Genomic DNA, 24,761 nt, shown 5'->3' with positions numbered 1-24,761 from the left:
CCGGGGAGAGGACTGTCCAGGTAGGGGAGTGTCCGGGGAGAGGACTGCCCAGGTAGTGGAGTGTCCAGGTAGGGGGTTGTCCAGGTAGGGGAGTATCCAGGTAGAGGACTGTCCAGGTAGGGGAGTGTCCAGGTAGGGGAGTATCCAGGTAGAGGACTGTCCAGGTAGAGAACTGTCCAGGTAGGGGGGTGTCCAGGTAGGGGAGTATCCAGGTAGGGGCGTGTCCAGGTAGGGGACTGTCCAGCTAGGGGACTGTCCAGCTAGTGGGGTGTCCAGGTAGGGGAGTATCCAGGTAGGGGAGTGTCCAGGTAGGGAGGTGTCCAGGTAGGAGAGTATCCAGGTAGGGGAGTGTCCAGGCAGGGGACTGTCCAGGTAGGCGAGTGTCCGGGTAGAGGACTGTCCAGGTAGGCGAGTGTCCAGGTAGGGGAGTGTCCAGGCAGGGGAGTGTCCAGGTAGGGGAGTGTCCGGGTAGGGGACTGTCCGGTTAGGGGAGTGTCTGGGTAGTGGAGTGTCCAGGTGGGGGAGTGTCCAGGTGGGGGAGTGTCCAGGTGGGAGAGTGTCCAGGTAGTGGAGTGTCCAGGTAGTGGAGTGTCCTGGTGGGGGAGTGTCCAGGAAGGGGATTCCCCAGGTGGGCGAATGTCCGGGTAGGGGAGTGTCCGGGTACCTACCCCCCTACCTGGACAGTCCTCTACCTGGACACCCCCCTACCTGGACACCCCCCTACCTGGACACTCCCCTACCTGGACACCCCCCTACCTGGACACTTCTCTACCTGGACACCCCCCTACCTGGACACCCCCCTACCTGGACACTCCTCTACCTGGATACTCCCCTACCTGGACACCCCACTACCTGGATTGTCCCCTACCTGGACACTCCCCTACCTGGGTAGTGGAGTATCCAGGTAGGGGAGTGTCCAGGTGGGGGAGTGTCCAGGTGGGGGAATGTCCGGGTAGGGGAGTGTCCAGGTAGGGGACTGTCCAGTTAGCGGAGTGTCCGGGTAGGAGAGTGTCTGGGTAGTGGTCTGTCCAGGTAGTGGAGTGTCCACGTAGGGGATTGTCCAGGTTGGGGAGTGTCCGGGCGGGAGAGTGTCCAGGTAGTGGAGTGTCCAGGTAGGGTAGCAATTGAGTAGTGGATCAGGGTGTATTTGGATACTCAACCATCTAGATTAGGGGATAGTCAGGTAGCAAACTGTTTGGACAGGGATATAGATGGACTGTGGCCTGCCCCTACAGGGGATTGTACAGACAGTCATTGGTCAAAATAAGGGTTTGGGACAGTCTGGACAGGGACCTTTTGGATAGGGATCTGTTTAGATTAGGAATTGTTCTGTATCGGGAACTACCAAGGTAGGGAACTGTCCTAGATAGGGGACTGTTCGGGTAAGGGCTTTCCGGATATGCAACTGTGCTGGATAAGTTATTGTCCTTGTCCGGGACTGTCTGGATATGGAGCTGATCCGGATAGAGGACTGTCTGTCTATGGAACTGTACCAGATAGAGGACTGTCCGGATATGGAACTGCCCCGAATAGGGGACTGTCCGAATATGGAACTGTCCGGAATAGAGGACTGTCTGTCTATGGAATGTACCAGATAGGGGACTGTCCGGATATGGAACTGTCCCGGATAGGAGACTGTCTAGATGTAGAACAGTCCGGGATAGAGGACAGTCTGACTATGGAACTGTCCCGGATAGGGGAGTATCAGATATGGAACTGTCCCAGATAGGGGATTCTCCAGATATGGAATTGTCCAGGATAGAGGACTGTCTGTCTATGGAACTGTACCAGATAGGGGACTGTCCGGATATGGAACTGTCCCGGATAGGAGACTGTCTAGATGTAGAACAGTCCGGGATAGAGGACATTCTGGACCAGTGGTGCTGCAAGAGCACAGCAATTCAGGCAGCATCTGAGGACAGAGGACAGTCTGACTATGGAACTGTCCCGGATAGGGGATTCTCCAGATATGGATTTGTCCAGGATAGAGGACTGTCTGACTATGGAACTGTCCTGGATAGGGGATTCTCCAGATATGGATTTGTCCAGGATAGAGGACTGTCTGACTATGGAACTGTCCTGGATAGGGGACTGTCCAGATATGGAACTGCCCCGAATAGTGGACTGTCCAGATATGGAACTGTCCGGAATAGAGGACTGTCTGGTTATGGAACTGTCCCTGATAGGGGACTGTCCAGATATGAAAATGGCCCAGATAGGGGATCTCCGGATATGGAACTGTCCCGGATAGCGGACTGTCTGGATATGGAACTGTACCAGATAGGGGACTGTCCGGATATGGAACTGTCCGGAATAGAGGACTGTCTGACTATGGAACTGTCCCGGATAGAGGACTGTCTGACTGTGGAACTGTCTCGGATAGGGAACTGTCCGGAATAGAGGACTGTCTGGATATGGAACTGTACCAGATAGGGAACTGTCCGGATATGGAACTGTCCCGGATAGAGGACTGTCTGGATATGGAACTGTCCAGAATAGAGGACTGTCTGGATATGGAACTGTCCGGAATAGAGGACTGTCTGGTTATGGAACTGTCCCTGATAGGGGACTGTCCAGATATGGAACTGTCCCGGGGAGGGAACTGTCAGGATATGGAAATGTCCTGGATAGGGTATTGTCCGGATATGGAACTGTCCAGGGTAGGGACTATCCAGACATGGAACTGTACCAGATAGGGGACTGTCCGGACATGGAACTGTCCCGGATAAGGGACTATCCAGACATGGAATTGTATGAGATAGCGGACTGTCCAAATAAGAAAATGTCCTGGATAGGAGATTGTTCGGATGTAGAACCGTCCGAAATAAGCAACTGTACGGATATGGAACTGTCCCAATAGGGGACTGTCTGGACATGGAACAGTCCCAGAATGGAACCGTCCGGATATGGAAATATGAGGGAGTGCTGCACTGAGGGAGAGGCTGCATTGAGGGAAAGGCTAATTAGATTAGATTCCCTACAGTGTGGAAACACGCCCTTTGGCCCAACGAGTCCACACCGACTCTCCGAAGAGTAACCCCCGCCCCCACCCCTCTGTCTAATGCACCTAACAATTATGGTCAATTTAGCATGGCCAATTCACCTGACCTGCACAATTTTGGACTGTGGGAGTAAACTCCACACAGACAGTCACCCAAGGCTGGAATCGAACCTGGGGCACAGGCGCTGTAAGGTGGCAGTGCTAACCACTGAGCCACCATGCCGCCCAAAGACTGCACTGAGTGAGAGGCTGCACTGAGGGAGAGGCTGCACTGAGGGAGGGGCTGCACCGAGGAAGAGAGTGCACCGAGGGAGAGACTGCACTGGGGGAGAGACTGCACTGGGGGAGAGACTGCACCGAGGGAGAGGCTGCACTGAGGGAGAGGCTGCACTGAGGGAGAGGCTGCACTGAGGGAGAGGCTGCACTGAGGGAGAGGCTGCACCGAGGGAGAGGCTGCACCGAGGGAGAGACTGCACCGAGGGAGAGGCTACATCGAGGGAGAGACTACATCGAGGGAGAGGCTGCACCGAGGGAGAGGCTGCACCGAGGGAGAGACTGCACCGAGGGAGAGGCTGCACCGAGGGAGAGACTGCACTGAGGGAGATTCTGGATTAGTGGTGCTGGAAGAGCACAGCAATTCAGGCAGCATCCGGGGAGCAGTAAAATTGACGTTTTGGGCAAAAGCCCTTCATCAGGAATAAAGGCAGAGAGCCTGAAGAGTGGAGAGATAAGCTAGAGGAGGGTGGGGGTGGGGAGAAAGTAGCATAGAGTACAATAGGTGAGTGGGGGAGGGGATGAAGGTGATAGGTTGGGGGCGGGGGTAGGGTGGAAAAGAAGATAGGCAGGTAGGACAAGTCATGGGGACAGTGCTGAGCTGGAAGTTTGGAACTAGGATGAGGTGGGGGAAGGGGAAATGAGGAAGCTGTTGAAGTCCACATTGATGCCCTGGGGTTGAAGTGTTCCAAGGTGGAAGATGAGACGTTCTTCCTCCAGGCGTCTGGTGGTGAGGGAGCGGCAGTGAAGGAGGCCCAGGACCTCCATGTCCTCGGCAGAGTGGGAGGGGGAGTTGAAATGTTGGGCCACAGGGCGGTGTGGTTGATTGGTGCGGGTGTCCCGGAGATGTTCCCTAAAGTGCTCTGCTAGGAGGCGTCCAGTCTCCCCAATGTAGAGGAGACCGCATCAGGAGCAACGGATACAATAAATGATATTAGTGGATGTGCAGGTAAAACTTTGATGGATGTGGAAGGCTCCTTTAGGGCCTTGGATGGAGGTGAGGGAGGAGGTGTGGGCGCAGGTTTTGCAATTCCTGCGATGGCAGGGGAAGGTGCCAGGATGGGAGGGTGGGTTGTAGGGGGCGTGGACCTGACCAGGTAGTCCCGGAGGGAACAGTCTTTGCAGAAGGCGGAAATGGGTGGGGAGGGAAATATATCCCTGGTGGTGGGGTCTGTTTGGAGGTGGCGGAAACGTCTGCGGATGATTTGGTTTATGCGAAGGTTGGTAGGGTGGAAGGTGAGCACCAGGGGCGTTCTGTCCTTGTTACGGTTAGAAAGGTGGGGTCTGAGGGCGGAGGTGTAGGATGTGGATGAGATGCGGTTGGAGGGCATCTTTAACCACGTGGGAAGGGAAATTGCGGTCTCTAAAGAAGGAGGCCATCTGGTGTGTTCTGCGGTGGAACTGGTCCTCCTGGGAGCAGGTACGGCGGAGGCGGAGGAATTGGGAATACGGGATGGCATTTTTGCAAGAGGTAGGGTGGGAAGAGGTGTAATCCAGGTAGCTGTGGGAGTCGGTGGGTTTGTAAAAAATGTCAAGTCGGTCATCATTAATGGAGATGGAGAGGTCCAGGAAGGGGAGGGAGGTGTCAGAGGTGGTCCAGGTAAATTTAAGGTCAGGGTGGAATGTGTTAGTGAAGTTGATGAATTGCTCAACCTTCTCACGGGAGCACGAGGTGGCGCCAATGCAGTCATCAATGTAGCGGAGGAAGAGGTGGGGAGTGGTGCCGGAGTAATTGTGGAAGATCGACTGTTCTACGTAGCCAACAAAGAGACAGGCATAGCTGGGGCCCATACTTGTGCCCATGGCTACCCCTTTGGTCTGGAGGAAGTGGGAGGATTCAAAGGAGAAATTATTAAGGGTGAGGACCAGTTCGGCCAAACGAATGTGTGTGTCGGTGGAAAGGTACTGTTGGGGACGTCGGGAGAAAAAAAAACGTAGGGCTTGGAGGTCCTGGTCTGCCTCTGTCCCACTCTGCCGAGGACATGGAGGTCCTGGGCCTCCTTCACCGCCGCTCCCTCACCACCAGACGCCTGGAGGAAGAACGCCTCATCTTCCGCCTCAGAACACTTCAACCCCAGGGCATCAATGTGGACTTCACCAGTTTCCTCATTTCCCCTTCCCCCACCTCACCCCAGTTCCAAACTTCCAGCTCAGCACTGCCCCCATGACCTGTCCTATCTGCCTATCTTCTTTTCCACCTATCCACTCCACCCCCCCCGCCCCCAACCTATCACCTTCATCCCGTCCCCCACTCATCTATTGTACTCTATGCTACTTTCTCCCCACCCCCACCCTCCTCTAGCTTATCTCTCCACGCTTCAGACACTCTGCCTTTATTCCTGATGAAGGGCTTTTCCAGCTCCGCGGATGCTGCCTGAACTGCTGTGCTCTTCCAGCACCACTAATCCAGAATCTGGTTTCCAGCATCTGCAGTCATTGTTTTTACCCTGCACTGAGGGAGAGGCTGCACCGAGGGAGAGGCTGCACCGAGGGAGAGGCTGCACCGAGGGAAAGGCTGCACCGAGGGAGAGGCTGCACCGAGGGAGAGGCTGCATCGAGGGAGAGACTGCATCGAGGGAGAGACTGCATCGAGGGAGAGACTGCATCGAGGGAGAGACTGCACCGAGGGAGAGAGTGCACTGAGGGAGAGACTGCATCGAGGGAGAGACTGCATCGAGGGAGAGGCTGCACCGAGGGAGAGGCTGCACCGAGGGAGAGGCTGCATCGAGGGAGAGACTGCACCGTGGGAGAGACTGCACCGAGGGAGAGACTGCACCGAGGGAGAGACTGCATCGAGGGAGAGACTGCACCGAGGGAGAGACTGCACCGTGGGAGAGACTGCACCGAGGGAGAGACTGCACCGAGGGAGAGACTGCATCGAGGGAGAGACTGCATCGAGGGAGAGACTGCATCGAGGGAGAGACTGCACCGAGGGAGAGAGTGCACTGAGGGAGAGACTGCATCGAGGGAGAGACTGCATCGAGGGAGAGGCTGCACCGAGGGAGAGGCTGCACCGAGGGAGAGGCTGCACCGAGGGAGAGACTGCACCGAGGGAGAGACTACACCCAGGGAGAGACTGCACCGAGGGAGAGACTGCACCGAGGGAGAGACTGCACCGTGGGAGAGACTGCACCGTGGGAGAGACTGAATCGAGGGAGAGACTGCACCGAGGGAGAGACTGCATTGAGGGAGAGACTGCACCGAGGGAGAGACTGCACCGAGGGAGAGACTGCACCGAGGGAGAGACTGCACCGTGGGAGAGACTGCACCGAGGGAGAGACTGCACCGAGGGAGAGACTGCACCGCGGGAGAGGTTGCACCGAGGGAGAGGTTGCACCGAGGGAGAGACTGCACCGAGGGAGAGGCTGCAGCGCGGGAGAGGCTGCACCGAGGGAGAGACTGCACCGTGGGAGAGGCTGCACCGAGGGAGAGACTGCACCGAGGGAGAGGCTGCAGCGCGGGAGAGGCTGCACCGAGGGAGAGACTGCACCGTGGGAGAGGCTGCACCGAGGGAGAGACTGCACCGTGGGAGAGGCTGCACCGTGGGAGAGGCTGCACCGAGGGAGAGACTGCACTGGGGGAGAGACTGCACTGGGGGGGTGCTGCACTGAGGGAGAGACTGCACTGAGGGAGAGACTGCACCGAGGGAGAGACTGCACCGAGGAAGAGACTGCACTGGGGGAGAGACTGCACTGGGGGGGTGCTGCACTGAGGGAGAGACTGCACTGAGGGAGAGACTGCACCGAGGGAGAGACTGCAGCGAGGGAGAGGCTGCACCGAGGGAGAGGCTGCACCGCGGGAGAGGCTGCACCGCGGGAGAGGCTGCACTGTGGGAGAGGCTGCACCGAGGGAGAGACTGCACTGGGGGAGAGGCTGCACCGTGGGAGAGGCTGCACCGTGGGAGAGACTGCACTGAGGGAGAGACTGCACTGAGGGAGAGACTGCACCGAGGGAGAGACTGCACTGTGGGAGAGACTGCACTGGGGGGGTGCTGCACTGAGGGAGAGACTGCACTGAGGGAGAGACTGCACTGGGGGAGAGACTGCACTGAGGGAGAGACTGCACTGAGGGAGAGACTGCACTGAGGGAGAGACTGCACTGGGGGAGAGACTGCACTGAGGGGGTGCTGCACTGAGGGAGAGACTGCACTGAGGGAGAGGCTGCACTGAGGGAGAGACTGCACCGAGGGAGAGACTGCACTGTGGGAGAGACTGCACTGGGGGGGTGCTGCACTGAGGGAGAGGCTGCACCGAGGGAGAGACTGCACCGAGGGAGAGACTGCACCGAGGGAGAGACTGCACCGAGGGAGAGACTGCACCGAGGGAGAGGCTGCACTGAGGGAGAGGCTACACTGTGGGAGAGACTGCACTGAGGGAGAGGCTACACTGAGGGTGAGGCTGCACTGAGGGAGAGACTGCACTGAGGGAGAGGCTACACTGAGGGAGAGACTGCACTGAGGGAGAGGCTACACTGAGGGAGAGATCGTACTGCAGAAGAGGATGCTCTGAGGAAGGGGCTGTATTAAAGGAAGGGGCTGAATTGAGGAAGGGGCTGTATTAAAGGAGGGGCTGAATTGAGGAACGGGCTGTATTAAGGGAGAGGCTGCACTGAGGGTGCACTAGAAAGTGCCACTGTTCTGTCTCCCTTTGACCAAAGAGTAAGAGTTTGTTTAGTGGGAACACTGTTCCTTGGACATTACCTTCCAAACCCATAACCACTTCCATCTTGAAGGACAAGCACAACGGATACATGTGAACACCATCCCCTGCAAGTTCCTCTCCAAGGCACTTGCCATCCCGACTTGGAAATATATCTCCGTTCTTAGAGTGTCACTGGGTCAATTCCCTCTCTAAGTGCACTGTGGGTCTACCTACAGCACATAGACTGTCGTGATTTAAAAAGGTTAGTTCATCACGACTGTCTCAAGGGAAACGAGAGACCAGCAATAAGTGCTTCCCAGCCAGTGGTGCCAACATCTGACGACAGATTAAAAATCAGCTGGACTAGAACATGGAGAATCTGATTAATGGTTACAAGCAGGAACTATCGACTTTGATCAATCCAAGATATAAAACTTGGGAATCTGAAGGGAAAAGGCAAAGTTGCCGAGAGAAACAATGTTTTGTGTAAAGTTTTGTGTCAGGAACGAGCAGAGAAAATAATAATTGCAAATGAACATGAGCAACAAACACTGCTTCAGGGGAAAATAATTAAAAAGTCGAAAGTAAAGATGGGGTACACAGCCTGGAAGCAAAGATCGATAAAATAATGGACTCAAATGGGAAAAATAGAGTTTGATCTCGCTGTCATCAGAGAGGCATCGTTACAAAGGCCCAAGGTCAGGAAATAGGTATTCCTGAATGCCTGACTTTGAGAAAACTCAGGCAAAATGGCAGCAGAGGTGGGACAGCCCAGATAATAAAGCATCAAAGGCCGTAGAGGGAAAGGATCTTAGATCAGCAAATGAAGAATTAGGGTGCATTGTGTGTGGAGCTAAGATAAACATAGAGCAGGAGATACTGGGAACAGGGTTGTAATTTGTAGCTTGCTGACAGTAATCAGCACTGGACAGAGCTCAACTCAGAACTGTCGAGGAAAACGTAACACGGACAACATAATAATTGTGGGGGACTTTAATCTTTATATACAGCCGGCAAACAAAATTGGCTTTAAGAACCCAGGACTGCATCCAAAGACAGTTTTCAAGAACAGTATGTTCAGCAGCCAATAAGGAAAAGATTATATTAGTGGGACAGGGTTCATTAGCAATGTCATAGTTAAAGATCCACTGGGCAAGAGTGACCATAATGTGTTGGAATTTCACACTAAGTTTGACAGGGATGAGATCAATATCAAAATCAATTCTTAAATTTAGACATAGCCTGTCCCAAAGGCACAAAGGTTGATTTGGTATTAGATTTTTAAAAAGCATTACGGAGTACAGGAAACATTTAGAGAAATAATTTACAATTCTTCGCAACGTGTATTGCTCTGAGGAATAAAGACTCCACAGGTCATTATTATGACATGGATTCTGTATTTGGTTAATAGACAGAAAACAGGAAGTAGAATAGATTGGTCACTTTTGGAATGATTTAATAATCTGCAGGAGCTGGACCTCAGTTATTTATAAAACTCATCAGTGATTTAGAGGAGTTCAGTTTACTTAAAATCGAGAGCCAAAAGCATCTATCAGAAGGATATAAAGGGGTTATAGATAGATTAAGTGATTGAATAAGATGGTAGCAGATGGAAAATAACATGGAGAGGTGTAAAATTACCCATTTTAGTAGGAAGAATATAAAATCAGAGGTGAGAGACTAGTAAATGATTGTATAATGAGGATTTGAAGTCTGCATACATAAATTATAGAAAGACAAAAGGTTATTACAGAAAAACCGAATTGTAAATGCAATTGTAAATGTTATTGCAAAGGGTTTGGACTATGAAAATATACAAAAAAAAGCAATTAGATAGAGCTTTTTTCAGACCTCACCTTGAGTGCTGTGTACAGATGTGGTCTCCTATGCTTGATGTGGGATGTACTGATCTTGGAGGGGGTTCCAACAAGCCCTCATTACGTTGTTTCCTAAAATGAGAGAAGATTCAGTTGCTTCTGTTCCTAAGGCTCTTGTGTATTTGAGGTGACGCTAGATGCAAATGATCAGATATGGAGTCCCTCTGGGTAACGTTCACCTCACATTGCAGCATACTGTAAACAGTATCCATAAACCTGTTCCAGGTGAGTAAAATGGAGGGCAGGGAGCACTGTGACATTAATAACGAGGAAGGTTGTGACATCTGTCTTGTTGTATTGTGTGAGGTGATATATGGTAATAATGCTGGTGTTGAAAGGCACCCGAACATAAGGCCAGCTTGTTCTCCAGTATTGTCAGGGAAGAGAATAATCCACTTCCTCCAGACAAGCCAAAGTTGAAACCATTGCGGTTGACCTATCATTTATTCCAAGGTGCACGGTTCCAAGCCACTCAGTTGTACATTAATAAGGTATCTCTTTAAATCAATTTGTTCAAAGTGGGACTTGTTCCCAGGCCTCCTGGCTCACTGCTAGGGACACAACCACTGCACCACTAGGGCTCCCATACTCAGCCTCTCAAAGAGGTGGTCATTTCGAGGTGCTACCTCATCAATGGGGAAGGACATTGGTGCGGTCACTTTTGGAGTGCTGCATACAATTCTGGTTGCCCTCCTCTTGGAAGGATATTATTAAATTGGGGAGGGTTGTTTCTGTCAGCCTGAGTATTTGATCAAGATGCTAACGTGGACCTGTGTTTAACTCGGTCTATCTTTATCCAGCTGCTTAATCTCCAGTCCATCTCAACATCCTGGTAAATCTCCTCTGCACCCTCTCCAACATCCCTCCAATACAGTGGATTCTAAAACTACACAAATGCTCTAGGTGTGGCCTAACTGATGTTTTATACAGTTCCAGCAATGTTTTATACAGTTCCTCCCCACTCTTAAACTCTATGCCTTGGCTAATGAAGGCAAATATCCCATGCGCCTTCTTAACCACTTTATCTATCTGTCTTGATACCTTCAGGGACTGGTGTCCATGCACACCAAGGGACCGTCAACCCTTCTCAAGGTCCTACTCATCATGTACAGGTAGGATTTCACCTGTCTTTATAGTTTGCCTGCTCTGCTTCTCACCCTCTGTGCTCAGTCTAGTTGCACTAACCTGGCCGCAGGTCAGAAACTCAGTGACATTTTGATGTTTACATTTACAATGGTGTTGCTGATTGGGAAAACAACTATGCAGCTTCTTCTTTTGGATGGACAAGAAAACAAGGAGGCTATTTAGTCCATTCTCTCTGTACTGCTATTCAGTTACGTTATGGATTTTCTGGACCTTTAACTCATTTACCTGGCTTTGAATTCTTCTCCATCTACTGCAGCTCCAACATCACTCAAGAAGCTTGACATCATCCAGACCAAAGCAGCACAAGCATCCACTCCCTCCACCCACTGACACTCAGTAACGGCACTCTGAGTCCAATGACATAGGCCGGTTCTCTTTGCGTAGCTCCACTTGGGGCATTTTAGCACCAGGTCAGGTTCATCCAACTCTGCCTCTGATATGGGCAGCATGTAATACTCAGTAGCTCGCCTCTAGTGCCCAGAGCATCTCGGAAGAAATTCATTCTCTTCTTCCACTGGAAAAGGTGTCAAGGCAGCGACATCTGCCAGGTCCAATTCAGATTCCGCGGTATCTCCAATGTGTGACGGACAAGGAGAACCCACAGGTTCTGGAATAGTCGGAAAAGTAGTCGAGGAGACGGGCAGGTTTTGCTCCTTCACTGTTTGCAGTTTGCAGCTGTCATATGGTCATATTGCACCCACCCAAATTCTGTACGTCACTGGACCTGACCTTGCATCGAACATGGCACTTATCAGTCCAGGGCCATTCCCATGGTTCCTACACCAACTTCATCCTCTGAAGTAAACTGTCTCTCTCACTTGGCAGAACGTTGTGTCTGGCATTAGGTTTCTGATGCTGTTTCACACCCACCCCCAGGTCCGGGAAGATCAGATTTAACCTGGTGCAGCGTCTTCTTCCCATTGGCAACTCTGCTGGAGCTATCCCTGAAGTTGCATGAGGGCTGGTCCTATAATCAGGCAGGAGCCGGGACAGTTTGCAACCTAGTGAAACTGTAGGCTGATTCTTTAAGCCTGTCTTCAAAGTTTGGACTGCTCTTTCTGCCAGACCATTGGATGGTAGATGATAAGGAGCTGTCCTTATGTGTTGAATACCATTTGACTTTAGGAAATACTCAAATTCCATCTGCGTATTGCAAAAGGCGTTCACAGTTTTTCTATTGTCATCCCTGTGTTTGATGAATGAACTCTGTGCGCATCCAGCCATTTTGAGTCGGCGTCTACAATGACTAAGAATGTTGAGCCCATGAAAGGATAGGCATAGTCGATGTGTAACCGAGCCCAAGATTATTCCCATGAATGTGGGGGAGCTGCCGGTGCTTTGGGCACTGTCCCATCAATGTAGCTATGACTGCATCCAATTCTGGTCAGCAGACATAAAGTCTCACCAGTATCTTCAATTTGGAAACCCCTGAAGCTCAGCCAGTATCTGGCAGTGATCTTTGCTCGGACAAGCACTCTTGTTCCCCATAATAATATGCTGTCCTCTGCTGTGATCTGGTCACTCTGAGTCCAAAAAGTTTCAATTCTGATTGTGACGGCCCTTCGGTCTCCCGCATCACTAGCAATTCTTTCAATTTGGCCAGGACTGGATCTTACTGCATCCAAAGTCTTGTATTGTCAGCTAGACTATTATGGACTTCCAGAGGCAGTATCACCAGTGGTGCATCTGTCAGCAGGGGGCAGTTCAATGCATCCCCATGTGCTACTTGGCCACCTGGGGCTGATGTTCCAACTTGTAATGATGCACACTTTGTATTAGAGCTCACTGCTGAATTTGGGCTGACACCATGGGCAGCATAGCCTTGTTCTCTTCAAGTAAACCTAGCAGGGGTGGGTGGGGTGGGGAGGCGGGGTCTGTTATTACAAATAAAGGTATTGGTGGAACTTTCTGATTCCAAATATGACCACCATACCCTCCTCTGGGTGTATTTATGCTCTGCTTTAGCCAAAGTCCTGGATGGATATGCTATTAGATATTTCTCTCCATCTATGAGCTAATGCAACCCCAATGCCATAGTGGGAGGCTTTGCAGGTCAATACCAGATCCTACTTGGGATCCTAATGTGCCAATAACTTACAGGATGATAGCTATTTCTTCACTTCCCTGAAGGCTAAGGCTTGACTACGTGACCATTTCCAAGGCTGATCCTTTTTTTAAGAGTTGACACAAAAGGGCCAGGTTGAAGGCCTGGTTATGTATGAACTTTCCATAATAATTCACCAGCCCAAGGAAAGACCTAAGCTCCAGTACGGACATGGGAGCCAGGGCACATTTGATCACCCCCACTTTATCTTCCAATGGGTATAACCCGATCTTGTCGACTCTTGTCACCCAAGTAGGTCATCTGGGGTGTGTGGAACACACATGTTTCCCTTCTAAGGCATACCCCAACCTGTAAGAAACACCTAAGGACAATGACTGAGTTCTCTAAGAACTTCTTATTGGTCTTCCCTGTTATTAGCACATCGTCGTGATAAATGGTGACCTAGGGTAGACCTTATAAAATGTTCTCCATCGTCTGCTGAAAAATTGTACAGGCTGATGATACCCCAAATGGCAGTCTTGTATATCGGTACAAACCCTTATGAATATTAATTGTAGCATTCCTCGGAGAATCCTCATCTAACTGCAATTGCAAATTAGCATGGCCCAGGTCCAGCTTCATGAAGGACAGCATCCTGCCAGCTTTGCGTACAGATCCTTCTGGTATTTACCCAGCTGCAAGAAGCAGTTTACTGTTTGTTTAAAATCCCACAAAGGTGAACTGACCTGTCAGACTTCATAACGTGGTGGATCTGGTGCTGCCCATTCTGCAAACTGTACTGGCTTGATGATCCCTTCGCTTCCCAGCCTTCCGATTTCTCCCTCTACCTCTGCCCACAAAGCAAATGGCACTGGGTCGGCTTTGAAGAATCGTGGACTTGCTTCCTGCTCAACATGCAAGGCAGCCTTTGACAGTCCTTAGACCTTCCTGAAAAGTTTCCAAGTAATTAATTGATTAGGACTTTACTCAGGCAGCCATTTTCTAATCAAAAAATGTTGAGCCGATCAAGGTGAACCTTTCGCAACCAACTTCACCCCATCAGGCTTGGGCCCAAGCCATTTACTACAATCAGTGGGAACTGAACCAACTGCTTCTCTTAAGAGACCAGAACTGAAGTTGTACATTTAATCTGTAAACGTTCCCTGGTATACATTCTCAGTCTAGACAAGGACCTACACAAACATAGGAGAGTTTGAGTCCAGAGCAAAACTATGGCTGAAATGACTGCACCTGTATCAACCTCCATTAGAACTGGCTGACCATTTAACCAAACGTTTATTCTAACTGATTTTGATTTGGACGTTGCTAAGCAATTTACCTGTTCCAAATCAGCTATAGATGGACTTTCCAGAGTGTGCACACTCCTCGATACTGGCCTCAGGGTTCTCTTCCTCAATTTAGGTCGAATGGGAGTATTACCGTCCTGAGTCTGCCTACAACGGCTTGTCAGCCTGAATCCTGAAGAAAGTTTTAACCATTTGGCCGAGGCTTGGCTTTGTTGTGGGGTTTTGCTGTGGGCTGACCTAGAGTCCCTCTGTTCAGGATATGCCCTGAGTGAGGCTGTGCAATTGTCTTCACTCAAGTGGTGTTCCCCAACCACAGTCAGACCGGCGAGGGTGTCCATTTCCATCAGAATAGCCTACAACGCAAATGCTCCACTTGCCGCATTCTCCAATGACAAAGCCAGTTGTTGTGCCTGTTTGAAATCAAATTGGGCTTTAGCTAGTGGACACTTTTGCATGGTTGCATCATCAATCCCACATACCAAATGGTCTCTCAGCATCTCATTAGGGGTTAAATCAAAGTTGCATGATGTCTTAACCACCTCAAAAATCCCAATATAGATTCCACTGATTCTCAAATTGCTGAGGAAAACTGATAGCATCTCAGAATTACAGGCAGTTTGGGGTCATAATATTCCCAAATCTATCAACTAAATCTATCAACCTTTGAAACTCCTGGTGCCTCAGGAAAAGTTAGCCTCCTAATAACCAAAAAAGCTGCATGTCCACAAGCAGTCAGGAGAATTACTTGTTGCTTTTCATCTGGCCCAATGTCATTTGCCCGGAAAAAATACGTATTCTTCCCACATATTGGGCCCAGTCTTCAGTGAGGAGAAAATGAGGACTGCAGATGCTGGAGATCAGAGCTAAAATGTGTTGCTGGAAAAGCGCAGCAGGTCAGGCAGCATCCAAGGAGCAGGAGAATCGACGTTTCGGGCATGAGCCCTTCTTCAGTGCCAGGATTGAATGAGTTAAGCTTTCCAAATAACGGCATGATGCCAGGAATTCTTAGCCCAACTCAAAGACGATTGAGACAAGTGAATTTCTTCAGGAGCATGCTTTTATCTTGTCGCCACTGAAATAACTCCACAGACGCGGGTATGTCAACGCTAAATCAATCTTTATTTTTACCGTGGAGAGTCCTTGACACTGATTCAGTTCCCCAGAGCCAGCTCTCAGATAAAACAGGATACATGTTCTTTGTTAGCCACAAAATGGAGAGTGCTTCACCACTGATCCAGTTCCCTCAGAGCCAGCTAGGATGCCTGTTCTTTTTTTTAAGAGGAGAGTCCTTCACACACACTGGTCCAGCTCCCTCAGAGCCAGCTCTCAGAGTGAGCAGAACCTCTGACACTCCTGTTTAATTTTTTTCTTTTTCTAAAACCCCCACACTCCCGCCTAACTGCGGTAGTGCTTATTTTTTCCCCAGCACCCATGTTGTGTGTGTGCAGGTGTGAGACACAGTGAGAGACACAAGGTGTACAAATCTTTATTCAGTTTCCACCACCAGGAAGAAAGGAAACACACGAGTGGCCAGTGACAAGCAGTGCCCTTCACATCAAAGGGCAATGCTGTGTGATCAAACAGTGAAGGGGAGGGCAGGGATTAAATCAAAATAGAGTTGGAGGGAGAAATGATGCACTCCACTCCCTGCGGCGCCCACCTCTCCCTGAACAACTCCAGGGTGTTGGTCGACACCGCGTGCTCCTTCTCCAAGGACACCCGGGCTCTAACGTAACCGCGGAAGAGGGGCAGGAAGTCGGCCCTAATGACCCCCTCCACGGCCCGCTGCCTGGACCTGTTGATGGCCAGTTTGGCCTGGCCCAGGAGCAGACCCACGAGGAGGTCTTCAGAACCGCCCTCCCTCCTCCGTACCGGGTGCCCAAAGATCAGGAGCGTGGGACTGAAGTGCAGCCAAAAGCAGAGGAGAAGGTTTTTCAGAAAATCAAAAAGGGAGTGCAAACACCCACACCCCATATATACATGGTCCACGGACTCCACAGTGCCACAGAACAAGCAGTTGGGCTGGGAGTCCGTGAACCACCGCAATCTGCGGTTGCAGGGGACTGCTGCGTGCAGCACCCTCCACCCCAGATCCCCGAGAGAAAGGGGGAGGACTCACGCGTAGAGAGCCCTCCACTGGGGATCCCCACCGCCCGGTGGCAAAGTGCCCAGAAGGGGGATGAGGGAGAAGAGGTGGACAGTGTGCAGCAGCAGTCGAGGATGCCTGTTCGTTTTTTTTTTAAATTAACCCCCACACTCCCGCCTAACTGCGGTAGTGCTTATTTTTTTCCCCAGCACCCATGTTGTGTGTGTGCAGGTATGAGACACAGTGAGAAACATAAAGTGCACGAATCTTTATTCAATTTCCACCACCAGGAAGATAGGAAACACTCGAGTGGCCAGTGACAAGCAGTGCCCTTCACATCGAAGGACAATGCTGTGTGATCAAAACAGTGAAGGGGAGGGTAGGGACTAAACCAAAATAGAGTTGGAGGGGGAAATAATGCACTCCTGTTTATTTTTTTCTCCCCAGCACCCATGGTATGAGACACAGTGAGAGACACAAGGTGTACGAATCTTTATTCAGTTTCCACCACCAGGAAGAAAGGAAACACCCGAGTGAGGATGCCTGTTCTTTTTTTTTTCCTTTTTTTTCCCCATTGTGTGTGTGTGCAGGTGTGAGACACAGTGAGAGACACAAGGTGAATTTCTTGTTTTTTTTTTGTCGAATCCCCGATTATTTTTTAATTTAACCCCCACACTACCGCAGGATGCCTGTTCTTCTCTGTCAGCCTGGACTCCCTGATTGGATGAGATTAATAGCCCAAATCAGATAATTCATATTTTATAAGGTCCACCTGGTTTACCTTGTTACAATTGTTACAATGGCAACAGTGGGGAGGGATGTTTATTCTAGATCTAACACCATGCGGAACCTGTCTTGGGAAATCATTAATGGGGACGGTGTAGAGGGAGCTTTACTCTGTACCTAATTTTGTGCTGTCCCTATCCTGAGAGTATTTGATGGGGATAATGTAGAGGGAGCTGCACTTTGTATCTAACCTGTGGTATCACTGCCCTGGAAGTGTTTGATGGGGACAGTGTAGAGAGGCTGCTAAGTTTATCTGACACTGTGCTGTCCCTGTCCTGGGGCCATTTGAAGAGGATAATATAAATAGAACAAGAACTAACCTTGCGCTTTTCCTGCCCTGCAGGAGTTTGATGGGGACATTGTAGAGGAAGGTTTATTCTGTATCTAACCTCATGCTGTCCCTGTGTTTGGGGGAGTTTATTAGGGACAGTGGTTCCTGTATTGTGGACTTTTCTGTTCCCCAGTTTGAACAATCCCTGAAGAGATCCCCTATAGACAAAAAAAAAAGTATGGTTAAGAACGTGGAGAGAAAGAATGTTCATTTTAAAATAAATTTCATACCTTCTTGAATAGAGATGCTAATGGTGTTAATAAGACCTTTTGCAATCAAGGCTGGAATATTCCACAAGGATAAAAGGAGTGTTATAAATGCTGTTGGCACCTTGTTGCTTTTTAATTATGTGGCTGAAGCAGATTGTTACAATTTTGGAGGCTTCGGTTGTGCCCCACGGGGCTGTTAGCAGTGGGCAGGGAGAGAATCTGTGAACACACCAGGGTTTTAGCAGCGGGCAGGGACAGAGTCTGTGAACAACATGAGGCTGGGCAATATGTAGATTGGGCAGGAACTTTCAGTGATTTAAGGTTTTCGCAAAGATTGTCTCCCAATGCCTGAGTGGCAGCTGTGCCTGGATTTCCATCCTGCAGCTCCCACTGTCACTGATTCCTTCATTTAAAAGCTGGTCTCAGTGACACTTTGCTCGCTATCGGTTCAGCAAGGGCTTGGTGAATGTAACCTCGTTTCCCGCACGGTGCACAGGTCTCAGCACAGCCCCTGAACTCTGGTAAGTGTTGGGAATCTTATACAAGCCAGCATTAGGCTCATTTTTTTTATACGGGCGACACGGTTTAGTCATTGATGTCCAATCTTTATCACAACTGATGCACAGTTGGAACCTTCGAAGGGTTACATCTTGGTTTTCCCAGATTTCTATCCCAGTTGGATTCCGTCCTGGCATTTTGCAGGATTGGTTCCGGCATTTTTATGAGTCATGGGCATGAGCTTTTTAAGTCAGTAAGGTATTTTTGAAATTGACTTTATTGGCCGCCTCTCGTCAAAGCCGAGATGCCCAAGTGTATCTCTAGTCTGGGGGCAGCTTCCTTGGTTTGGCTCATCCTTAAAAGTCTGTCCTAGGTCTTAGGGAGAAGTCCTGTGCATGATTCACAAGACTGTGAGTCCGTGTGGGGCCGTGCCTCCATCCCCTCGCATTGGAGTGAGTTTCTCAGTCATGTCCCGTAGAAACACAGAGCCACTTAGTTCAGATAGAGGCCATTCAGCCCCTCATATGTGTGTCAGCTTTCCAAAAGAGATTCTTTCCACTCAAACGCTCGCTCTCCCCTAACAGTCCTGCAGAGATTTTTGTTTGTTCAAAGTATCTAACAAACTCTTTTTGAAATGTTTTTTTCTATTGAACTTGGTTGTCTATTGACATATTCCAGTGCACAACGCCGCACCCTGTAAACTCCTTCAATCCTTTACCAGTTACCTTGAACTTTAATCCTCTGACAGACCTGCCTGTAAAAGAGTCTACTCGACAAAACAAAATTTATAATTCACATCCCAACCATTCATTGTCCCCTTCAACCTCTGGAGACAAACCTCTCTGTTCCACTCTCTCTCTCTCTCTCACTCTCATTCACTCACTCCGTCTGCACTGAGGTCTCTCAGTCCTGGAGTCACTTTATTGAAACTAGCTTCTCACCTTCCTCTGGAGCTCTTACATATGCCATGCCTGGAATTGATTCGCCTTCTATTGACCATCCAACAAAAGTTTTGCATACGTTTCTGTGCATTCTTAATGTTCTTAGTGACCTGTCCTACCACCACCTAAGCCTTGCATGTGTGTATATATCCTCCCCTCCCCGATTTCTCTGTTCCTGTCTCCCTTTTAACATCACAACATTTTATTCCTGTCCCCTCCTTTGCTCCCATCTCATCTGACAAAGCTTGATTCCCCTTGTGGGAGAGTCTAGAACCAGAGGTCATTATGAGGGGCCACCCATTAAAGACAGAACTGAGGAGGAATTCCTTCTCTCGGGAATGGAATGCATCTGGGGAATTCTTTACCGCAAAGGACTATCGAGGCTGGGTCATTAAGTACATTGAAGACTGAGACAAGTATTCCCTCAGCAAGGGTGATGGGGAAAGACAGGAAAGCGGAATTGAGGATTATCAGCTCAGCTATGATCTCATTGCATGGTAGAACGCACTCAATGGGCTGAATGGCCTTCTCTGATGTCTTGCAGTCTTTTCAGAGCTGGCACACAGATCTGTCTTGTTGTCCCTGCTCCCTGATTGTGAAGCTGTTGATGGCAATACAGTGGCTGTGGGGCTGGTGACTGTGTTGTTGGGTGTGTGTCCTGTTGTGTTCAGGCTCACTACCGTGCCTGTGGTGGAGCAGACCAAGCTCACTCTGTCAGAATGTCAAACACTACCATTTCCAGCAGCGCGAATGCTGCCACGTTACTTGTCACTGGCTGATGATAGCGCAGTGCTGTGAACCATCGTTTAATTAGCGCCAGTCACCCAGAATAATAGTTTTTTTAAAGAGAGAAGGGGTAGAAAGAATTGTGCTCAATCCACAGCACCTCAGTTCCCATACAGCAATAGGTCACAGGCTCCTGTGTGGTTTTACAGTGTGGTTACAACGGTTGACCTATTGCAAAGAAATGCAGAGGAGCCAAAAACAGCATCTATGGAGAGAGAAGCAGAGTTAACATTTTGAGTCCAAAGTTCAGGGCAATATTTGCTGCTCTTGAGGTCTGAGATTGAGTGCCTGCACTCTAGAGAGGGCACAGAATATGTCTGTCACATTGATCATTCTGCTCACCTAGAGACAGGAGGATTTGAATTTATGTAGCACCTTTCGCGATCCCTTGACATCTCAAGTACATTCCAGCCAATGAGGTGCTTTCCTTCCTCAGTGTTTACTGTTGTAATGCAGAGAATATGGCAGCCTATTTGCACAGAGGGAGGTCCCACAAAACAGCTATATAACAATGACCAGCGTAAATGTTTATTGATGTAGATTGGGAGCAGGTGGTAAATATTGCTAAATTTTCCCTCATTCTTTTTCAAAACAGTGTCCTTGACTGAGCAGGCAAGCAGAGGATTAACATCTCATTGAAAAATCACCTCTATCAGTGCAGTAATTCCTTAATGCTATCACAGGAGTCAAGCACCTTATGAACCTGGGCCCAGAATGTAAGCAAATGAACCATGGTATGATCCATCTTTAGACCACTAAGGAATGTGTGATCTCCGAACACTGGCCAATTGATTGCTAGGGGATAGGCAGTTGAATCAGATCATCATTCAATACGCAATTACGCAATTCCTCCCCTTGGAAGGAAGAAGTTGTGAAACTTGAAATGGTTCAGATAAGATCACCAGGGTTGGAGGATCTGAGCTATAGAGAGAGGCTGAAGAGGCTGACGCTGTTTTCCCTGGAACATCGGAGCCTGAGGGCTGACCTTATAGAGGTTTATTAAATCATGAGGGCCATGGATAGGATAAATAGACAAAGTCTCTTCCCTGGGTTGGGGTAGTCCAGAACTAGAGGGTTTAGGTTGAGGGTGAGAGGGGAAAAATTTAAAAGGGACCTAAGGGACAACTTTTTCATGCAGAGGGTAGTGCATGTATGGAATGAGCTGCCAGAGGAAGTGGTGGAGGCTGGTACAATTGCAACATTTAAAAGGCATCTGGATGGGTACATGAATAGGAAGGGTTTGGAGGGATATAGGCCGGGTGCTGGCAGGTGGGACTAGATTCGATTGGGATATCTGATCAGCATGGACAAGGTGGACCAAATGGTCTGTTTCTGTGCTGTACTTCTCTATGAGTCTATAACTGCACACTGCCCTGTACTTGATCAGGGATGGGGCTTGGAAAACAAATGAGAGATGTCCCACTGGTAGAATGTAATCATCAAGGAAAGAGAGCAGTTGCTGGTTTTGGTTCTAGATAGACAGATGAATTAACCATGGTCATCGATAGTGACCATGGCTTCATATTAGTCATTAGTCCAAGAAGTAAAGAAAGTAGGGCAGGTTATATTTCACTGAGACTGCCTCACTTCTCCTACTTGCTGATTTTCTGTCTGTGATCTAATCTCCATCTGTGTTAAGAGGGGACCTCAAACCCATCAGCATTAATCCCGTGCACTGATCTTTTATGGTACCTTATCAAATACTTTTGGAATTTCAAATATACTACATCCACTGGTTTCTCTTTATCCTCCCTGCTTGTTACCTCCTTTTAAAAAAGCTCTACTTAGTGTGGCAAACACAGTTTCCCTTGGATGAAACCATGTAAATGAATGAATTAGCTTTAATGTCACATATACTCAAGCGAGTACAGTGAAAAATTTATACGTTGCCATTTACCTTGCCATTTTAGGTACAAAGCTAACTAGGTACAGCTTCTTTAGTTACAAGATCTGATAAAATAGCAAAGTTATTTCCAGCTTTGCAGAAATAGAAGTCGAGAATAATGGTCTTCCAACCATCCCAAGCTAGCACTGAGACTCCCGCCCGCCCTGGCTCCAGACTGTGCCTGACTGCCTAATCATTAAGTCATGTTGAATGCATGTGGATTCAATGGGCCGAATGGCCTGCTTCCACACTGGAGGGATTCTATGATTCTGTAATCGGACTGTGATCTTATCTACTTTCAGAAAGGATGTCAGTATTTCCCATACTAGGACGTCAGCCTAAGTGGCCAGTTTTCCTTCTTTCCCTCTTTTCTTGAATAGTGGGATTATGTTTTAAACGTTCCAAACCATTGGGACTGTACTAGGATTGAAGGAATATTGGAATGTCACAATAATTGCATTCATTATCTCTGTACGTCCAGTCAGGTTAGAGGTAATTTATCCCATTCATTTCTCTAGTACTGTTTCTCTCTTATACTAATTACTTTTAGTTTTTCGCTTTCATTGTCTCTGACATTTTGTGCGATGCATTGTACCTCTCACATTGACGACATATTTGTTTAATATCTGCCATTTTCTTGAAGCCCATTGTAGCTTCTCCTGTCTCAGCCTTTAACTTTGTCTCTTCTATTACTCTCTTCCTCTTACCTGTCTCCCTCATCTAGTGAGTGAGAATGCTTGAGGGTTGAAGTGTGTTCAAAGTAAAACATCTTCCAAAAATACAACAAAGCTTGTCTGGCTAATCCCAGGCCATTTAAGATAACATATGTAGGAAAATAGGAAGTAAATGACTTGAATATATAAAGTGATAAGGCGTAGGAGCAGAAATGAGGCCATTCAGTCCATCGGGTCAGCTCTGCCATTCAATCATACCTGATCATTTTCTCACAGGTGAAAGTGAGGACTTCAGACAAGGGCTGAGGTCAATTTTCCTGCTCCTCGGATGCTGCCTGACCTGCTGTGCTTTTCCAGCACCACACACATGACTGATTATTTTCTCATCCCCATTCTCCCACTTTCTCCCCGTAACCCTTGATCACTTTGACAATCAAGAACCTATTTATCTCAGTCTTAAATATACTCAATGACCTGGCCTCCACAGCCTTCTGTGGCAATGAATTCCATAGATTCATCACTCTCTGGCTAAAGAAGTTTCTCCTTATCTCCATTCTAAAAGGTCCCCCTTTACTTTAAGGCTGTGCCCTCAGGTCCTAGTCTCTCCTACCAATGGAAACATCTTCCCAACATCTACTCTGTCCAGGCCATTCAGTATTCTGTATGTTTCAATTAGATCCCCCCTCATCCTTCTAAACTCCATTGAGTATAGACCCAGAGTCCTCAAACGTTCCTCATATGTTAAGCTTTTCATTCCTGGGACCATTCTCGTGAACCTTCTCTGGCCATGTTCCAGAGCCATTACATCCTTCCTAAGATATGGGGCCCAAAACTGTGCACAATACTCCAAATGTGGCCTGACCAGAGCCTTATACTACCTCAGAAGTACATCCCTGCTTTTATATTCTAGTCATTTCAAAATAAATGCCATCATTGCATTTGCCTTCCGAACTACTGACTCAACCTGCAAGTTTACCTTGAGAGAATCCTGGACTAGAACTCTCAAGTCTCTTTGCACTCCAGACTTCTGAATTTTCTCTCCATTTAGAATATAGTCCACGGCTCTAATCTTCCTACCAGAGTGCATGACCTCACGCTTTCCCACGTTGTACTCCATCTACCACTTCTTCGCCTAACCTGTCCAAATCCTTCTGCAACCTCCCCGCTTCCTCAGTGCTACCTGTCCTTTTACCTAAGTTTGTATCATCTGCACACTTAGCCAGAATGCCCCCCATTTCTTCATCTAGATCGTTAATGTCTAAAGTGCAAAGTCGTGGTCCCAACACAGCCTGGTGGAAAACCACTTTTCACCAGCTGCCATCCTGTGAAAGGACCCTTTTATCCCCACTCTCTGCTTTTTGCCAAATAGCCAATGTTCTATCCATGCTCGTACCTTGCCTCTGACACCATGGGCCCTTCTCTTACTCAGCAGCCTCCTGTGTGGAGCCTTGTCAAAGGCCTTCTTGAAGTCCACATAGATAACATCCATTGGCTCTCCTTGGTCTAACCTGCTCATTACTTCCTCAAAGAATTCTAGCAGACTTGTCAGGCATGATCTCCCCATGATGAAACCATGCTGACTCTGCCCTGTTTTATCATACACTTCCAAGTATTCAGAAATCGCATCCTTCACGACAGACTCCAAAATCTTACCCATGACCGAGGTTAGGCTAATCGGTCTGTCATTTTCTGACTTTTGCTTTACTCCCTTTTTAAACAGGGGTGTCACATTAGCGATCTTCCAGTCCTCTGGGACCCTCCCTGACTCTAGCGATTCCTGAAAGATCACCACTAATGCCCCTACTATCTCTTCAGCTATCTCCCTTAGAACTCTGGGGTGTAGTCCATCTGGTCTAGGGGATTTATCCACCTTCAGGCCAGTCAGATTTTCTAGCACCTTCTCCTTGCTGATGGTCACCATACTCAGCTCTGCCCCCTCACTCTCTTGAAGTTTTGGGAAATTACTCGTGTCTTCCACCATGAAGACTGATGTGAAATAGTTATTCAGTTCCTCAGCCATTTCCATGTTCCCCACTACCATCATTTTCCAATGTTCATTTTTGACCTCTCTTTTGACCTTTATGTATCTAAAGAAACTCTTACAGTCTTCCTTTATATTACTGGCCAGCTTACCCTCATACTTAATCTTCTCCCTCCTTATTTCTTCTTCATTGTCCTCTGTTGGACTTTGTAAGGTTCCCAATCCTCTGGTTTCCCACTGCCCTTCCCCATATTAAATGCTTTCTTGTTTGCTTTTATGCTATCCCTGACTTCCCT

The 24,761-nt window shown here is 48.7% G+C and overlaps 1 protein-coding gene across 3 annotated transcripts in view; it reads left to right on the top strand.

Annotated features, from left to right (window-relative positions):
• grm2a (glutamate receptor, metabotropic 2a) overlaps window positions 1-24,761 on the top strand; it is a 134,799-nt gene that overhangs the window by 69,144 nt on the left and 40,894 nt on the right. The window contains exon 2 of one of the 3 annotated variants that reach the window (XM_043708473.2): window positions 20,521-20,641. The exons of the other annotated variants lie outside the window; for them this stretch is intronic. The gene's annotated coding sequence lies outside the window, so the exon portion shown is untranslated. The remainder of the gene's footprint in view (window positions 1-20,520; window positions 20,642-24,761) is intronic. 3 annotated transcript variants of the gene reach the window in all.

The sequence above is a fragment of the Chiloscyllium plagiosum genome, unplaced genomic scaffold (assembly GCF_037043375.1).
Source record: "Chiloscyllium plagiosum isolate Xiang-an unplaced genomic scaffold, Cpla_swu_hap1 HiC_scaffold_14, whole genome shotgun sequence".
In the NCBI taxonomy this organism is placed as follows: Eukaryota; Metazoa; Chordata; class Chondrichthyes; order Orectolobiformes; family Hemiscylliidae; genus Chiloscyllium; species Chiloscyllium plagiosum.
The sequence above is the reverse complement of the archived record's forward strand: the minus strand, read 5'-3'. Positions and strand labels throughout refer to the sequence as shown.